Genomic DNA, 19916 nt, shown 5'->3' with positions numbered 1-19916 from the left:
GCGCTCGGGGAAGAAACCATGCTCCAGGACTCCAATCCGTCGATCTGCCAAACACAACGCCGACGAGGATATCTTCAACTTCTCGACCACCACGGTGACCAAGAAGAAGAAAATCCGCCCAGATCGAGAGAGATGAAGAAGAGCTTTATTAGAGGGGTCGTGGAAGCGCCGCCGCCATTCGCCTCTGGCTCCCACCATCGGAGCACCGCGCCCAGCCACCACACCACCACACCACCACAGGCCACCGGGAGCAGCTCGAGCTCCATCATGGCCAAGCCCCCAATGGCATAGCGCCAAACTCCACAAGGGTAAAACCTAATACAAGACTAGGTCTGAGGCTAAACCTAACCCTATCTACTCCGGCACCCATCTTTGACCACCTCCGGCTGGCTATTCCAACGGAGAGGCCGCAGATCGGCCCGGCGACGGAGGTCGACCCTCAAGTTCCTGTAGCAGAGGGAGAGAGGAGAAGGGGCCGCCTTCACGTTTGTGTACCACCGTCGCTTGCTTGCCGCCTCGCCGCTGTGGACAAATGATGCAGCAGCAGCCCGGCGATTGAGAGGCTTTAGAGTGGGGGTAGTGGCGTCTTCCTTGCACTCTTCGTTCGGTCGTAATTTTGTAGCATAATTTTCGCAGCATAAATGTGATCGATCCCAACATAATCCAGCAGCATGCCATTTCTAGTTTTCTACAGCGCTACCTTGATATAACGTCAAATTTTTTCTCTGGCATGCTTCCACCTTCTCTCGAAACTTTTCCTTGCATGTTAGCTCCGAGGTAGAGGTTCAGGGAACTACGCCGTAGCCTGCAAGGAAGCATTCCGACTGTACTGTGACCTGTAATGCCCAAAATTAAACGCTGTAGCAAAAAACATTGAGATAAATGAAGCGCAGAAATAGCGGAATGCTCTTTTGCTAAAATTCAGTGTTGCACACATACGTATATATGGGTCAGAGAAAGAATATCAGCCGTTAACATGCTGAATTCTCTACAGTTATTTCAACGGCTTGAATTCTCCAAACCACATGGCAGCAATCAACTGAAGTTCAGAAATAGCATATTAATCTTCTAAAAAATGATCACAAGGTGTCCCTTTAGCACCCTCACTTCAGGAAATTATTTTCCGATGAACTGTCCCATGAATAAAATACATTGCACCTGTATTGAATAAACTACTCCTTACATTCTAAACGCCAATTAGCACTTGAGACTTTAGGAGAAGAGCATGGATTTAAATTAATATACACATGCTAGTTACAATTATGTGCCTGGGATTTTCACATGATAAGACTCTGAAGTAGAAGGACATTATTATAACCATATGTTGCTGAATCTGGGGTTCTGCGTTCTCCACATGATAAGAGCCTGGCATAGCCAAGAATTTGGTATTTCCACAAATGTTCCTGTTTCTGATAAAATGCAGATGTCTACTACCCCGCTATCCTACTTATGGTATTTGGGTTTACCATAATTCTATCTGAATCCTTTGCATCAAAAGTTGGTGCCACCGCTACACTTAAAGAGGCAGGTGTCTAGCACAATACCCAAGAGCATATGAATTACATGTTCTACAAAAGGATATTACTGGATGAGAAGTCGTTTGAAGGAAGAATGCCTCGATGAGGCATTTCAGGAAATACAGGCAAGAGGATGCAGCAACAATAAGCCTGAATCCAATACATTTAGAACAACGGTGGAGAAGCAAGCTGGCACAAGAGGTGATACTAAAATCAATTAGCTGTATATGGTCGGCATGCCTCGCCGTGGTCACCTTGGGGCTTGATCTGCAGCCCCGCCTTACCTCGGCTGCGGGGGCCGAGCTTCTCTTGGTGCGCTGGATCATCGACGGCACACACCTCGGGTTTGACCCCGACAGACGCTTCATTGACTCCCCTTCGATGCCTCGCTTCTGCTCGCGTGAGGCTTACCGTATGCTCTCTCCGGTCCACCCCCGGGACGCATTCGCTTCCGTGTCCTGATCCTTGTGCCTCCCATCAAAGTTGAAGATCTTCGCCTACCTCGTCGACATCGACCGCTTGAGTACCCGCGCCAACCTCTTCTACAAAAGCTGCGCCCCCTCCGATATTTGCACCGCGTGCCCCGCTGTTGAGTCGGGTAGACCATAGACACCTGTTCTTCGCACCTGGCGGCGGATGTTTGGTCCTGTCTGCATGTCCCAATCCCAGTCGGGCGCTTCTCCATTTGGGACCTCCGGCCACCTCTCCCTGTGCCCGACGCTACTTGGCACATGGGGGTCGCGACGATCCTCTGGTCCATATGGAAGAGCCGCAACGGTCTCTTCTTGAATGGAAGGTCCTCCACCTCGAGGTCCACGCTGCAGAAGGCCCTCCACCTTGCACTCTGGCGGTGGCACCTCCCGACCGCCACCCGGGCGGCGTTGGATGTGTTACGGTCTTACATTCTGGCTAGAGCCTTGTGATGCCTGTATTTCTCTCTCTCCCCGCCCCCATGTACCTCTTCTACCTTATACATATAGACCGGCTGCTTAGCTCTATATGATGTTTCAGTTAGTAGCATTGCGATTTTTTTTTCGATACGGGGTAGTAGCATTGCGATAGCATCATTTAAATCTCATATGTAAATCAAATTCAACTTCAGCTATCAGTTGAACTTTGAAAGCACCAAGTGGTTCCCAGTGGTGCGATAGTTTTTGTAGTAGTTACTACCATATGCATATGCCCAAAAGGATTCTGAAAACCCAAATGGTGCCCAATTTCTCTCTTTCCAGAACCAGCACATCTCTATGTTCCATTTAATCATCACTTTTGTATCAAGTCATAGACAAAGATTTATACTTACATGTAACTCTCCAGTTATAATCACTATAGTGGTGTACAGCAGGAGATAGTGTGAAAGTAGTAGAAACCTCTGAAGTTTTAAATTGTTTTCTTAGATGAAGTTTATAATTCAGGTAACTACAAACGGATGAAATTTTCAATGCAGTACAAACACCTAACTAATCATTAAATTATCATCCACCAATCTCCATCGGCTTCTAATACCGCAAAATAGAGATAATATAGGTATGCGGCTGTTGACTGCCAAAACCCACCGGCGGGCAGCGACGGTCAACACAGGTAGAGCCGGGAAGAGCCTAGAGCTGCGGCTGGCTGAGACCCCTCCGAGCGACGGCCCGCAATGCTCTTCTGGTCACACGTCCGATGCGAAGTGCAAGGGCGTGCCACCTGACCTATACCTAGTCAGGAAGGTGATGGGGATGCCTCGCTTAATTTCCTGCATGGCATACACGTAAACATTAAATACGAGCCTCGATCGGCTCTCAGGTTATCCTGTGAATCGGCTCAAAGAGCCGATCCACCCATGATTCGTACGGGGTGCACGAATATATGGTGATCCTGCTTGATCAAGATAAAGCTAATGAGATCTACGACGATTTAGGGTTTTCACCGCATAATCGGATCATCCTACTCCAGGTTGGGCCTCGCGGCCACGCACGGTGATCGTAAGCCGATCCTAAACAAGGCCTAAAAACCAACATGAAGTTGATCCTCGGAACATCCTGTTTAGGACTTGCGAACGACACCCTACGCGCCGCTGGATCCTCCCCCCCTTTGTAAGACCTAACTATTGCAGATATTAAACTAATCCTTGTAGAACAAGGAGCAATCGTAACGGATCAGATCTACCAAATAATGATCAAGCGGGGTGCCGCCCCCACACCTAAGATAGGTGTGAGGGCGGCTAGATATGCAAGGGTTGCACTACGTAAGCATGTTATACGAAGAACTATGCTAACCCTAACACATCTATGATAACTACGTTGCTCGCCATCAAAGACGCTTCAGTACGAGCAACGCATGAACAACGTGGAGCTTGTGCTTTGCCTAGATCGCAAGATGCGATCTAGGCAGCATGTCGCTACGATAGAAACCCTCGAGACGAAGGAGTTGGCGATGCGCCGAGATTGGTTTGTTTTGGTTGAACGTGAGTTGTTGTTTATTCCATAAACCCTAGATACATATTTATAGTCCAGGGGACTTTCTAACGTGGGAATATCCCCACCGTGTACGAGACAAACTCTAACTTTTAATCTACGATACAATCTACTATAATTAAAGATACACGGGCAAACTAGCCCAAATTCTCCGTGCAAGGCCGCTTCAGAGATCTTCCACGTGTAATCTTCCAAGCCCATCTCTCTAACGGCCCACCTCCTGATTTGACCAAAATCTGGTGATAACACATGCCCCCCTGGTTTTGGAAATAACTTTTCCAAAATCATTATGCTTTCCTTCGTCGGGTCATGTCATGGCAGAGCAGCTGTTGCGATATCCGTTATCATTATGCCCCGTCTTCTCAGCTTCTCTGCAAAATTCGATAGCTCTGGCGTCATCTCCTGGGAAACTATAATGACATTAAATTTCCACCAGGCTCCTCATTATTTAACTGTGCCGATCGATTAGCTTTCTTCATCCCCTTCCTCTGTTCCAGCCATCGGCACCCAAAAAAAACCCCCTTCTCCTTCAGCCATGTCTTCCTCTTCCTCCTCCTTCTCAAACCTCTTCCCCCAATCCTCGCCGAAGAAGAAGAACGAGGACAACCTTCACTCCAAGGTGAACCCCCTCCCCGACACTGAGAAGACAGAAGGAGAAGTAGCGAAGGCCAAGGCCTTCCCCTCCGCCAAGCTCCCGCCGAAGAAGCGCTCCCGCATGTGGGCGGATAGCGAGGATGAAGACGACGATGAAGAAGGAGAAGAGGAGGAGGAAGATGAATCTTCCTCTTCCGCCGGGTACCCGCCAACCAAGCGCTTCCGCTCCTGGGCGGACAGCGAGGATGATGATGATGACGAGGAGGAAGAGGCTCCGGCCACGGGCTGGGGTAGCAGCGACGAGGAGCTCCCTGGGAGCAGCGCCGACGACATCGACGGCGGTGACGACGAGGACAGCGACGACTAGTAGAATAAGACTAGTAGTAGCAGTGCACTAGGCACTAGATCCCTCTTTTGAGAGCCATCGGCTCTTTCTTGTAAAGCCGCTCCTCTGAATTAATGAAATTGTTTTTTTGATTCATCCTTCAATTACTCCAATTTCATTCCTTCCGCCTGTCATGCCAAGACCGATAGCAACGCATCGGATTTCTTTTCTTTTGGACGCCCATGAAGCCGGATTCTCATGTCGATTAGCTCGTAGGCCAAGAACTTCTCAATTTCAGGCTGCGATTTGGTATCTGACCACAATTTTTCGCAATCCCTTAGCCGATGACTACTCATCGGCTATTTTGAGAATCTAGTCCCTTTCCTCCTCTTGCAGCGACAGGACGACGGCCCCCTATCCCGATTCAGAGGAGGTCACAATGCAGGGCCAGTCGATGCGACTCCACTCGGCTTTCCAAAACAGAGCAGCCACCAGGCCAGCTGCCCCCCGAGTCTCAGTCGAGGCGAGAATCGGTAATGGATCAGCCGAATGTGCCGCCTATGCAGAGTTAGCCGATTTCAACAAAATCGGCTCCCCAAAGCAGAGAACCTTCAGGGTGAGCTGCCCCCCGAGCTTCTTCAGTCTACTTTTCGCGCCTTGCGGAGTCGGATCGGCTCCTTTCCTGCACTGACCGTCGATGCCGATGTGAACTTTGAGCATATAACCAGCCGGTCTTGGTCTTGTGTGACTGTACTAGAGTCGATGGCTGAGCATCGGCTAAATTTTTTTTTTATTTGACCGATTTTTCTTAATCGGCCCCCAATGTTCCACTGCACGCATGTCTGCACGTGTTTATCTGCACATGTTTATCTGACTATATGCCCCCCGAGCCGAATCTGCGGATGACCGCGGATATCGGCTTTTATGGTTAGCCAGGGCACTGTACTTGCACGTCGGCTCCGCAAGGATTCGTGCTGACTTTCATTCGCCGACGTGGCCGTTGCCCAGTAGATCGATGCTGAACACAAGCAGAACATGTGGTGAAGATAATTTTGGCCGATTGCTGGAATCGGCCTCCATATCCATTGGAGCGCTAACTGAAGGTTCTGTAATGCTCCTTCATAATTTTTGGGGCCGATCACAAGGACCAGCCTCGCCCCGTTTGCTCATCGGTTTGTTCTTGCTACTCGGCCAGGCTGGTGGATAAAACCAGCCCAACCTCTGACTTGATGCGCCTGCTGTCGTCCACCTTGAGTGCATCGTAGAATCGTGGAGCACTAAGCTCCGTCGGAAGGACGAGCACCATGTTTGCACCAGCCGATGTTTCATCATCGGCTTTCTTTTGCTTGGGACGCCACTCCATTCTCCGTGGACGACCCTCTTCATCCAGGGTTCGCTGAACCTTTGCAGCCAGATCAGGCCGTGCCTTCCTTAGCGTATGCAGGTATAACCTTTCGGCTTCCTCCAGGCCGCGCAACCGCTGAACCCTGCGTTTTTGTGAACGGCTGAGTCCGTCAGGGCACCACCTTGGACGGTGGTACCTGTCTTCTTCTTCTGGTCCCTCGTCTTCGGAATCCTCAAGATCTGCCCACCGAGGGGACTCAGCACGTTTGCTCTGTGGCGGGAGAGGCCCTAAGCGCTCGAACACAGACACGTTGGCTGCCTCCTTCTTCTTCTTGTTGCATTCTGGGCAATTGCCGATTGTGGGCAATCGGCTCATTCCTGAATCCCAGCAGTGTCTGAAGAAAGGGCAGTCCCAGTGTCTGGCGTTGTCATCTTGCTCCCTTGACCTGCCCATGGCACGGCGCTCGTGCTCCTCCTCATCGCGATCATGCCGACGATGTCTTCTGGCTTCTCTAGCCAGACGATCTCCTTCATCATCATAGTTGGACCGTCGGCGTTGGTCATACTGATTCACATATTTGTTGAGGAGGTGATCAGAGAGAGGTCGTTGATATCTTATGTTCTTCACTTCTCCCTCTGTGACGTAGCGCTTGCCATCATGATGGAGCCGATCGCGTGGAGCGGCCTCCTCTGTGTCCTTGCTATGAGAGCAGCTGCCCTCATCTCCATCTTTGCCAGAGTGGTTCCCAGGTCCTACCATGTTGATGCTGAACATGGGACCTGGTGGCAACCCTCAGGGTAGGTGACTTCTACCATGTTAACGGCGGGGAAGGGCTGGGTGTCGACCTTCATGGCGTCTTGGTTGAAAATTAGACGCCCCTTCTCTATCGCCGCTTGGATGTGCCGACGCCACACCTGCGGTCGTTGGTGGCATGGGAGAGCGAGTTGTGCCATTTGCGGTGCGGCTTTCCGTTCAGCTCTTGCGCCGTGGGGAACTTGAGACCTTCGGGAATCGTCAACTGTTTCTCCTTGAGCAGGAGGTCGAAGATTTGTTCGATCTTGGTCACGTCAAAATCAAATCCACAGGCGGCCTTGGTGGCTTTACCCATTTGCGGGACACGGGGTTCCTCCCCGAGTCCACTCAGCCATCGCTACTTCTTGGTCTCCCGCAGAACTTCGTCTTCTTCTCGCATCGACCGGGACTACTGCACGCTTGAACTTGTCTTGGTACGAGGTCCGGGTGGCGCTGTTCATATGCGATAGTTTCGAACCATGTGCGCCGACGAGGATAATCTGCTTGGGAGGCCATGTCCTTGAGCTGTGTTGCAAGGCCAGCTACGCCAACTCGATTGCTTCCTTTTTCGGTTATACGAACCGAATAACATCGGTTCCTAAGATTCCTGAAGCGCTTGATTTACTGTGTCCCCGTTTCTCCGCGCTTCGACGTAGTTGTGCTAGATCGGCAATGCTAGACTCGGAAGCTTCGAATGGTATTGCATATGGAACTGTTCTTCCAATTGCTTCCAAGACCGGATGGAGTTTCTTGGCAAAGAGGTGTACCATCCGAAAGCCGATCCCGTGAGGAATTTGTGAAAAGAGCCTCACGCGTAGCTGATCCGACGACTCTTTGAAGCCGGTCCTAGTTGCGCCAAATATCGGCCGACGTGCTCGATGGAGCTGGAGCCATCTGATCCACTGAATTTGGAGAAGTCAGGGAGCCGATATTTAGGTGGCAGCGGGATCATCTCGTACTCGTCGGGGTACGGCTTGGAATAGCCGATTGCCCTTCTCTTCGGCACCATGCCGAACTGGTCTCTCGGTATGGTGCGATCTGATCCGTCATTGTCTTTGTTGCGGGAGTTGCACTACGAAGATTCGCCGGGGTGGCGTACTTAGCCAGCCATGTTTGCTTTTCCAGCTACGAGCCAAGCTGCAGGAGCTGGGCTCTGGAGTTTCGTCGGGGTGGCGTACTTAGTTAGCCACGTACGCTTCTCAAGCTCTGTCGCTGACGTTCCTCCTGTTTTCGCCGGAGTCCCTGATGTTGTGGCCTGGTTTGAGAGTGCCCAGTTGCCACCATCTGGCACATACGTGCACGCGTATCCTTGAGGGATCTCCTTAGGCGCCTCAGCCAAGAACTGGTAGTCACTAGGGTCACCACCGATCTTGTAGACGACGAATGCCGGTGTAGCCGGCACTTCAGCTGGTGCTGCCAACGCATATGGCAGCGGTGGACGGGACTGGAGTGGCAACTCTCCTTGATGCGTCCCGAGAGCTGGTCCTGACGGCGAGTACTGGTGGCTCATGATCTCCTGGATCACGCGCAGAGCGACACGCTCCAACACGTTGACCAGGTTTTCAGAGTGGCGGTGTAGCGAGTGAGCCACCAAGTAGTTGATGTAGGATAACGTTGCATAGAAAACAAAAATTTTCCTACCGCGAACACGCAATCCAAGCCAAGATGCAATCTAGAAGACGGTAGCAACGAGGGGGTATCGAGTCTCACCCTTGAAGAGATTCCAAAGCCTACAAGAGGAGGCTCTTGTTGCTGCGGTAGACGATCACTTGCCGCTTGCAAAAGCGCGTAGAAGATCTTGATCACGATCGGTTCCGGCGCCACGAACGGGCAGCACCTCCGTACTCGGTCACACGTTCGGTTGTTGATGAAGACGACGTCCACCTCCCCGTTCCAGCGGGCAGCGGAAGTAGTAGCTCCTCTTGAATCCGACAGCACGACGGCGTGGTGTCGGTGGCGGTGTAGAAGTCCGGCGGAGCTTCGCTAAGCTATGCGGGCAATATGGAGTGGAGGAGCAAAGCTAGGGTTTGGGAGGGGGTGGCCGGCCACTCAAGGGGGGCGGCCAAGCTATGGTCTTGGGGTTGCCGGCCCCCTCCCTTGGCCCCTCATTATATAGGTGGATCCCAAGTGTTGGTGTCCAAGTCTTCGAATAAGACCCGAAACCAAAACCTTCCATAGGAGGGGGAAACCTAGCCCAACTAGGACTCCCACCCAAAGGTGGGATTCCCACCTCCCATGTGGGGGGTGGCCGGCCCCCTATGGTGGAGTCCACTTGGGACTCCACCCCCACTAGGGCTGGCCGGCCATGGAGGTGGAGTCCCTTGTGGACTCCACCTTCCTTGGTGGTTTCTTCCGGACTTTTCTAGAACCTTCTAGAACCTTCCATAGAACCTTCCGCGACATTTTATTTCACATAAAATGACATCCTATATATGAATCTTATTCTCCGGACCATTCCGGAACTCCTCGTGATGTCCGGGATCTCATCCGGGACTCCGAACAAATATTCGAACTCCATTCCATAATTCAAGTGCTACCATTTCAACATCCAACTTTAAGTGTGTCACCCTACGGTTCGAGAACTATGCGGACATGGTTGAGTACTCACTCCGACCAATAACCAATAGCGGGATACGGAGATCCATAATGGCTCCCACATATTCAACGATGACTTTAGTGATCGAATGAACCATACACATATATTACCAATTCCCTTTGTCTCGCGATATTTTACTTGTCCGAGGTTTGATCTTCGGTATCACTCTATACCTTGTTCAACCTCGTCTCCTGACAAGTACTCTTTACTCGTACCGTGGTATGTGGTCTCTTATGAACTCATTCATATGCTTGCAAGACATTAGATGACATTCCACCGAGAGGGCCCAGAGTATATCTATCCGTCATCGGGATGGACAAATCCCACTGTTGATCCATATGCCTCAACTCATACTTTCCGGATACTTAATCCCACCTTTATAGCCACCCATTTACGCAGTGGTGTTTGGTGTAATCAAAGTACCTTTCCGGTATAAGTGATTTACATGATCTCATGGTCATAAGGACTAGGTAACTATGTATCGAAAGCTTATAGCAAATAACTTAATGACGAGATCTTATGCTACGCTTAATTGGGTGTGTCCATTATATCATTCACACAATGACATAACCTTGTTATTAATAACATCCAATGTTCATGATTATGAAACTAATCATCTATTAATCAACAAGCTAGTTTAAGAGGCATACTAGGGACTTCTTGTTTGTCTACATATCACACATGTACTAATGTTTCGGTTAATACAATTCTAGCATGATATATAAACATTTATCATAAACATAAAGATATAAATAATAACCACTTTATTATTGCCTCTAGGGCATATCTCCTTCAGTCTCCCACTTGCACTAGAGTCAATAATCTAGATTACATTGTAAAATACCTAACACCCATGGCATTCTGGTGTTGGTCATGCTTTGCCCTAGGGAGAGCTTTAGTCAACGGATCTGCTACATTCAGATCAGTGTGTACTTTGCAAATCTTTACTTCTCCATCTTCGATGTACTCGCGAATCGAGTGGTAACGCAGCTTGATATGCTTCAGCCTCTTGTGTGACCTTGGCTCTTGTGCATTGGCGATGGCACCCATGTTATCACAAGTAAATGATTAATGGGTCCAATGCACTAGGAACCACACCGAGCTCTACAATGAACCTCTTCATCCATACCGCTTCGATGAAGCCTCTGAAGCCGCTATGTACTCGATTCTGTTGAAGACTTCGCCACCGTGCAATTGCTTCGAGCTTGCCCAGCTTACTGCAGCACCATTCAATATAAACACGTACCCAGATTGTGACTTAGAGTCATCAGGATCAGTGTTCCAACTTGCATCGGTGTAACCGTTTACAACGAGCTCTTGGTCACCTCCGTAACAAAGAAACATATCCTTAGTTCTTTTCAAGTACTTCAGGATATTCTTGACCGCTGTCCAGTGTTCCATTCCTGGATCACTTTGATATCTGCTAGTCAAACTAACAGCATGTGCTATATCCGGTCTAGTACATAGCATGGCATACATGATAGATCCTATCGCCGAGGCATAGGGGATGTTACACATCCTTTCTCTTTCTTCTGCCGTAGCCGGTCCTTGAGTTTTACTCAATACCTTGCCTGGTAACATAGGTAAGAACCCTTTCTTACTTTCGTCCATTCTAAACTTCTTTAGAATCTTGTCCAGATATGTACTCTGTGATAGCCCTATTAGGCGTCTTGATCTATCTCTATAAATCTTGATGCCTAATATATACGATGCTTCACCAAGGTCTTTCATTGAAAAACTATTATTCAAATAACCCTTAACATCGCTTAATAGTTCTATATCATTCCCGATCAATAATATGTCATCTACATATAATATCGGGAATGCTACGAGCTCCCACTCACTTTCTTGTAAATACGAGGCCTCTCCATGACCTTTGTATAAACCCGAAGTCTTTGATCACCTTATCAAAGCGTCGGTTCCAACTTCTTGATGCTTGCTTCAGTCCATAGATTGAACGCTGAAGTTTGCATACTTTGTCAGCATTTTTAGGATCGACAAAACCTTTGGGTTGTACCATATACAACTCTTCCTCAATGTCTCCATTAAGGAACGCCGTTTTGACATCCATCTGCCAAATCTCATAATCGAAAAATGCAGCTATTGCTAACAAAATCCTCACAGATTTTAGCTTCGCTACAGGTGAGAATGTCTCATCGTAGTCAACTCCTTGAATTTGTCGGAAACCCTTTGCGACAAGTCGAGCTTTATAGACAGTAATATTACCATCAGCATCTGTTTTTCTCTTGAAGATCCATTTATTCTCGACAGCCTTACGGCTATCAGGTAAGTCTACCAAAGTCCATACTTTGTTATCATACATGGATCCCATTTCGGATTTCATGGCTTCTTGCCATTTGTTGGAATCTGGGCTCATCATCGTCTCTTCATACGTCGCAGGGTCCTCATCATTATTATCCACAATCATGACATTTAGACAAGGATCATACCAATCAGGAGTGGCACGTTCCCTTGTCGATCTGCGAGGTTCAGTAGTTTCCTCGTTCGAAGTTTCATGATCATTATCATTAGCTTCCTCTGTTGCCGGTGTAGGCGATGCAGTACAACTTCCGATCGCGCTACTCTGATCAACGAGTATAGATTCATCAATCTCATCGAGTTCTACTTTTCTTCCAGTCACTTCTTTAGTGAGAAATTCTTTCTCAAGAAAGGTTCCGTTCTTAGCAACAAAGATTTTGCCTTCGGATCTGTGATAGAAAGTGTACCCTATAGTTTCCTTAGGGTATCCTATGAAGACGCATTTCTCCGCTTTGGGTTCTAGCTTATCCGGTTGTAACTTCTTTACATAGGCTTCGCAACCCCAAACTTTCAGGAACGACAGCTTAGGTTTCTTATTAAACCATAATTCATACGGTGTCGTTTCTACGGATTTTGATGGTGCTCTATTTAAAGTGAATGCGGCTATCTCTAATGCATAACTCCAAAATGATAACGGCAAATCAGTAAGAGACATCATACTACGAACCATATCTAAGAGAGTTCGATTACGACGTTCGGACACACCATTTCGTTGAGGTGTTCCCGGCGGTGTCAATTGTGAAAGTATTCCGCATTTCTTTAAATGCATGCCAAACTCATAACTCAGATATTCACCTCCACGATCAGATCGTAGAAATTTGATCTTCTTGTTTCGTTGATTTTCTACTTCACTTTGAAATTCCTTAAACTTCTCGAAAGTTTCGGATTTATGTTTCATGAAATAGATATACCCATATCTACTCAGATCATCTGTGAAGGTTAGAACATAACGATAACCACCGCGCGATGCTACGCTCATTGGTCCACATACATCTGTATGTATGATTTCCAATAAGTCAGTAGCTCGCTCCATCATACCAAAAAATGGAGTCTTTGTCATTTTACCCATTAGACATGCTTCGCATCTATCAAGTGACTCAAAGTCAAGTGATTCAAGTAATCCATCAAGATGGAGTTTCTTCATGCGTTTCACTCCAATATGACCAAGGCAGCGGTGCCACATATAAGTAGAATTATCATTAAGTTTAATTCGCTTAGCATCAATGTTATGTATATGCGTATCACTACTATCGAGATCTAATAGAAATAAGCCATTCTTTTGTGGTGCTCGACCATAAAAGATATTATTCATAAAAATAGAACAACCATTATTCTCAGACTTGAATGAATAACCGTCTTGCATTAAACAAGATCCAGATATAATGTTCATGCTCAACGCAGGTACATAATAGCAATTATTTAGGCTTAAAACTAATCCCGAAGGTAGATGTAGAGGAAGTGTGCCGACTGCGATCACATTGACCTTGGATCCGTTTCCAACGCGCATCGTCACTTCATCTTTCAGCAGTTGTCGTTTATTCTTTAGTTCCTGTTTCGAGTTACAAATATGAGCAACCGAACCAGTATCAAATACCCAGGTACTAGAACGAGAACCAGTGAAATGAACATCTATAACATGTATATCAAATATACCTTCTTTCTTCTTCTTGACAAGGCCGCTCTTCAGATCAGCCAGATACTTGGGGCAATTACGCTTCCAGTGTCCCTTCTCCTTGCAGTAATAGCACTCAGCATCAGGCTTAGGGCCGTTCTTAGGTTTCATAGGAGGCGTGGCAGCTTTCTTGCCACCCTTCTTGAATTTTCCCTTAGACTTGCCCTGTTTCTTGAAACCGGTGGTCTTGTTGACCATCAACACTTGGTGCTCTTTCTTGATCTCAATCTCAGCAGCTTTTAGCATGCCAAAAAGTTCAGGTAACTCCTTGTTCATGTTACGCATATTGTAGTTCATCACAAAGTTCTTGTAACTTGGTGGCGGTGATTGAAGGACACGATTAATCCCGATCTGTTAGGAATCACTATTCCCAAGTCCACGAGTTTCTTCGCATGCCCGGTCATGGCGAGCATGTGCTCACTAACGGAGCTGCCTTCTTCCATCATACAGTGAAGAAATGTTTCGATGCTTCATAGCATTCCACGGCCGCATGAGTCTCGAATATAGCTTTCAGCTCATTCATCAACTCATGAGGATCATGGTGCTCAAAACGTTTTTGAAGATCGGATTCCAGATCGCACAGATGGCACATCGAACTTGAGAGTACCGAGTTTTCCGAGTCGCGTAAACAGCTTTTACTTCATCGGATTCATCTTCTGCAGGAGGGTCACCTAGCGGTGCATCAAGCACAAATTGCAGATTTCCGCCAGAGAGGAAGATCCTCACATGACGGAACCAGTCGGTGAAGTTGCTACCGTTGCTCTTAAGTTTCTCTTTTTCTAGGAACTGATTAAAATTGATTGGGGACGCCATCTCTACAACATATATTTGCAATAGTTTAGACTAAGTTTATGACAAATTGAGTTCAAATTTTAATTCAACATAATTAAAAACCTAAGTGAACTCCCACTCAAAACAATATCCCTCGCATTGTCTTAGTGATCACACGAACCAAATCCACCGCACCTAAACCCGATCATCACGAGAAAAGGTGTGATTTCAATGGCGAACACTCAAAGTGTTCATCATATCAACCATATGATTCATGCTCTACCTTTCGGTATCACGTGTTCCGAGACCATGTCTGTACATGCTAGGCTCGTCAAGGCCACCTTAGTATCCGCATGTGCAAAACTGTCTTGCACCCGTCATATGTACTTATTGAATCTATCACACCCGATCATCACGAGGTGCTTCGAAACGACAAGACTTGGCAACGGTGCTACTAAGGATGAACACTTTATTATCTTGAGATTTTAGTGAGGGATCATCTTATAATGCTACCGTCGCGATCTAAGCAAAATAAGATGCATAAAAAGGATTAACATCACATGCAGTTCATATGTGATATGATATGGCCCTTTTGTTCTTGCGCCTTTGATCTTCATCTCCAAAGCACGGATATGATCTCCATCATCTTCGGGCATGATCTCCATCATCGTCGGCGTAGCGTCAAGGTCAATGGCGCCGTCTTCATGATTGTCCTCCATGTAGCAACTATTACAACTACTTTGAAATACTACTCAACATGAAATTTAAAGACAACCATAAGGCTCTGCCGGTTGCCACAATACAATAATGATCATCTCATACATATTCATCATCACATTATGGCCATATCACATCACCAAACCCTGCAAAAACAAGTTAGACGTCTCTAATTTGGTTTGCATATTTTACGTGGTTTAGGGTTTTCGAGAGAGATCTAATCTACCTACGAACATGAACCACAACGTTGATACTAATGTTTTCAATAGAAGAGTAAATTGAATCTTTACTATAGTAGGAGAGACAGGACACCCGCAAAGCCTCTTATGCAATACAAGTTGCATGTCGAACGAGGAACAAGTCTCATGAACGCGGTCATGTAAAGTTAGTCCGAGCCGCTTCATCCCACTATGCCATAAAGATGCAAAGTACTCAAACTAAAGATAACAAGAGCATCAACGCCCACAAACCATTGTGTTCTACTCGTGCAACCATCTATGCATAGACACGGCTCTGATACCACTGTAGGATAACGTTGCATAGAAAACAAAAATTTTCGTACCGCGAACACGCAATCCAAGCCAAGATGCAATCTAGAAGACGGTAGCAACGAGGGGGTATCGAGTCTCACCCTTGAAGAGATTCCAAAGCCTACAAGAGGAGGCTCTTGTTGCTGCGGTAGACGATCACTTGCCGCTTGCAAAGCGCGTAGAAGATCTTGATCACGATCGGTTCGGCGCCACGAACGGGCAGCACCTCCGTACTCGGTCACACGTTCGGTTGTTGATGAAGACGACGTCCACCTCCCCGTTCCAGCGGGCAGCGGAAGTAGTAGCTCCTCTTGAATCCGACAGCACGACGGCGTGGTGTCGGTGGCGGTGTAGAAGTCCGGCGGAGCTTCGCTAAGCTATGCGGGCAATATGGAGTGGAGGAGCAAAGCTAGGGTTTGGGAGGGGGTGGCCGGCCACTCAAGGGGGGCGGCCAAGCTATGGTCTTGGGGTTGCCGGCCCCCTCCCTTGGCCCCTCATTATATAGGTGGATCCCAAGTGTTGGTGTCCAAGTCTTCGAATAAGACCCGAAACCAAAACCTTCCATAGGAGGGGGAAACCTAGCCCAACTAGGACTCCCACCCAAAGGTGGGATTCCCACCTCCCATGTGGGGGGTGGCCGGCCCCCTATGGTGGAGTCCACTTGGGACTCCACCCCCACTAGGGCTGGCCGGCCATGGAGGTAGAGTCCCTTGTGGACTCCACCTTCCTTGGTGGTTTCTTCCGGACTTTTCTAGAACCTTCTAGAACCTTCCATAGAACCTTCCGCGACATTTTATTTCACATAAAATGACATCCTATATATGAATCTTATTCTCCGGACCATTCCGGAACTCCTCGTGATGTCCGGGATCTCATCCGGGACTCCGAACAAATATTCGAACTCCATTCCATAATTCAAGTGCTACCATTTCAACATCCAACTTTAAGTGTGTCACCCTACGGTTCGAGAACTATGCGGACATGGTTGAGTACTCACTCCGACCAATAACCAATAGCGGGATCTGGAGATCCATAATGGCTCCCACATATTCAACGATGACTTTAGTGATCGAATGAACCATACACATATATTACCAATTCCCTTTGTCTCGCGATATTTTACTTGTCCGAGGTTTGATCTTCGGTATCACTCTATACCTTGTTCAACCTCGTCTCCTGACAAGTACTCTTTACTCGTACCGTGGTATGTGGTCTCTTATGAACTCATTCATATGCTTGCAAGACATTAGACGACATTCCACCGAGAGGGCCCAGAGTATATCTATCCGTCATCGGGATGGACAAATCCCACTGTTGATCCATATGCCTCAACTCATACTTTCCGGATACTTAATCCCACCTTTATAGCCACCCATTTACGCAGTGGTGTTTGGTGTAATCAAAGTACCTTTCCGGTATAAGTGATTTACATGATCTCATGGTCATAAGGACTAGGTAACTATGTATCGAAAGCTTATAGCAAATAACTTAATGACGAGATCTTATGCTACGCTTAATTGGGTGTGTCCATTATATCATTCACACAATGACATAACCTTGTTATTAATAACATCCAATGTTCATGATTATGAAACTAATCATCTATTAATCAACAAGCTAGTTTAAGAGGCATACTAGGGACTTCTTGTTTGTCTACATATCACACATGTACTAATGTTTCGGTTAATACAATTCTAGCATGATATATAAACATTTATCATAAACATAAAGATATAAATAATAACCACTTTATTATTGCCTCTAGGGCATATCTCCTTCAGTTGATCTCCTGCCGCAGGCCCCTGGTGCGTTCCTCCGACGGGGCAGAGAGGTCTATCCCATCGAGTGCACCTTGCGGTGAGAATCCCTTCCATCTGATGCCATGGGAACGGGTTCTCTGAAAAGAGCCGATGAGGTCGGCTTCGAGGGTGACCTTGATCTCGTCATATCTCTTCTTGAGCTCGTCAGGCAGCTCCTCGTAGGTGACTGGCGTGCCGTCCGCCATCTCAGATGTAGATGGCGATGTGGTTGATGTAGACGATTGTCCCACCGGGCGTGCCAGAATGTGTTGACTGCCAAAACCCACCGGCGGGCAGCGACGGTCAACACAGGTAGAGCCGGGAAGAGCCTAGAGCTGCGGCTGGCTGAGACCCCTCCGAGCGACGGCCCGCAATGCTCTTCTGGTCACACGTCCGATGCGAAGTGCAAGGGCGTGCCACCTGACCTATACCTGGTCAGGAAGGTGATGGGGATGCCTCGCTTAATTTCCTGCATGGCATACACGTAAACATTAAATACGAGACTCGATCGGCTCTCAGGTTATCCTGTGAATCGGCTCAAAGAGCCGATCCACCCATGATTCGTACGGGGTGCACGAATATATGGTGATCCTGCTTGATCAAGATAAAGCTAATGAGATCTACGACGATTTAGGGTTTTCACCGCATAATCGGATCATCCTACTCCAGGTTGGGCCTCGCGGCCACGCACGGTGATCGTAAGCCGATCCTAAACAAGGCCTAAAAACCAACATGAAGTTGATCCTCGGAACATCCTGTTTAGGACTTGCGAACGACACCCTACGCGCCGCTGGATCCTCCCCCCCTTTGTAAGGCCTAACTATTGCAGATATTAAACTAATCCTTGTAGAACAAGGAGCAATCGTAACGGATCAGATCTACCAAATAATGATCAAGCGGGGTGCCGCCCCCACACCTAAGATAGGTGTGAGGGCGGCTAGATATGCAAGGGTTGCACTACGTAAGCATGTTATACGAAGAACTATGCTAACCCTAACACATCTATGATAACTACGTTGCTCGCCATCAAAGACGCTTCAGTACGAGCAACGCATGAACAACGTGGAGCTTGTGCTGCCTAGATCGCAAGATGCGATCTAGGCAGCATGTCGCTTACCTGATAGAAACCCTCGAGACGAAGGAGTTGGCGATGCGCCGAGATTGGTTTGTTTGGGTTGAACGTGAGTTGTTGTTTATTCCATAAACCCTAGATACATATTTATAGTCCAAGGGACTTTCTAACGTGGGAATATCCCCACCGTGTACGAGACAAACTCTAACTTTTAATCTACGATACAATCTACTATAATTAAAGATACACGGGCAAACTAGCCCAAATTCTCCGTGCAAGGCCGCTTCAGAGATCTTCCACGTGTAATCTTCCAAGCCCATCTCTCTAACGGCCCACCTCCTGATTTGACCAAAATCTGGTGATAACAGCGGCTAAATTAAATGCAAGAATAAAAAAGTGTTCAGATAATCAAAGGGCAAAATAACAGAACGCTCTTTTGCTAAAATTTTCTGTTCCACTAACTATTAGTCTATTACTACAGTGTCGCAGACATGCATATATACATGCCAGAGAAAGAATAACATGTGTTTACATGCTGAATTCTCAATAGTCACTTCAAGTACCTGGATTCTCCTAAACACATGGCACCATTCAAGTGAAGTGCAGAAATAGCATACTTATACAAAATGATCACAAAATGTACCTTTAGAACCCTAACTTCAGGACATTAAATTTTTGTGAACTGCTATATGAATAAAAGGCATGGCACCTATATTTAACATACATTCTAAACATCAATTAACACTTGACACTCCGTTTTAAGTTTATAGTAATTGTTTTTGACGATGGTAGATAATGCCATGCGCTAAATCCTAAATAAGAGGTCACTTAGCGATATATTCATGGAGTGCTAGATTCGTGGGTGCTTTTTTATGTTGGTAACGGTGGATGTATGATATTGATGGAAAATTTTGGTGGGCTTCTTGATTTCAGAGTTCTATTAGGTTTCTGGTTTAATCGAAAGACATGTTGGCATCTACTGAGAAAATTCGATTTATTTCGATGAATGCCTTAGTGGATTGTTATTGCTGTTGGTGGTATTGGGCCATTGGAACAAGTAACTAATGATCATCTCTTGGGAGGAGGTTTGGACTATTGTTTTGGTTATTTTAGCAAGCACAACACATGTCTATAGTTTAGTTAATAATGTTTAGCCCACAATATCATAAGAGGGGTATTAAATCCTCTTGCTTCACTTTCGTCATGCAACATCTAAACAATACTCTTTTTTTTTACTATTTTGTATATAGGAAATACATTGATATAGAGCTGTAATGGTCACATATATGAAACAATCTTCATGGCAAAAGACCTAAAACAATGAACATGAATTATTGGTGCCTCAAAAAGGCTGAATTACCTAATGGAAATATAAATAGCATGAACACTTAATGGATGTGACTAGCAT

The sequence above is a fragment of the Lolium perenne genome, chromosome 4, assembly GCF_019359855.2.
Source record: "Lolium perenne isolate Kyuss_39 chromosome 4, Kyuss_2.0, whole genome shotgun sequence".
NCBI lineage: Eukaryota > Viridiplantae > Streptophyta > Magnoliopsida > Poales > Poaceae > Lolium > Lolium perenne.
This window is presented reverse-complemented; position numbering follows the sequence as displayed.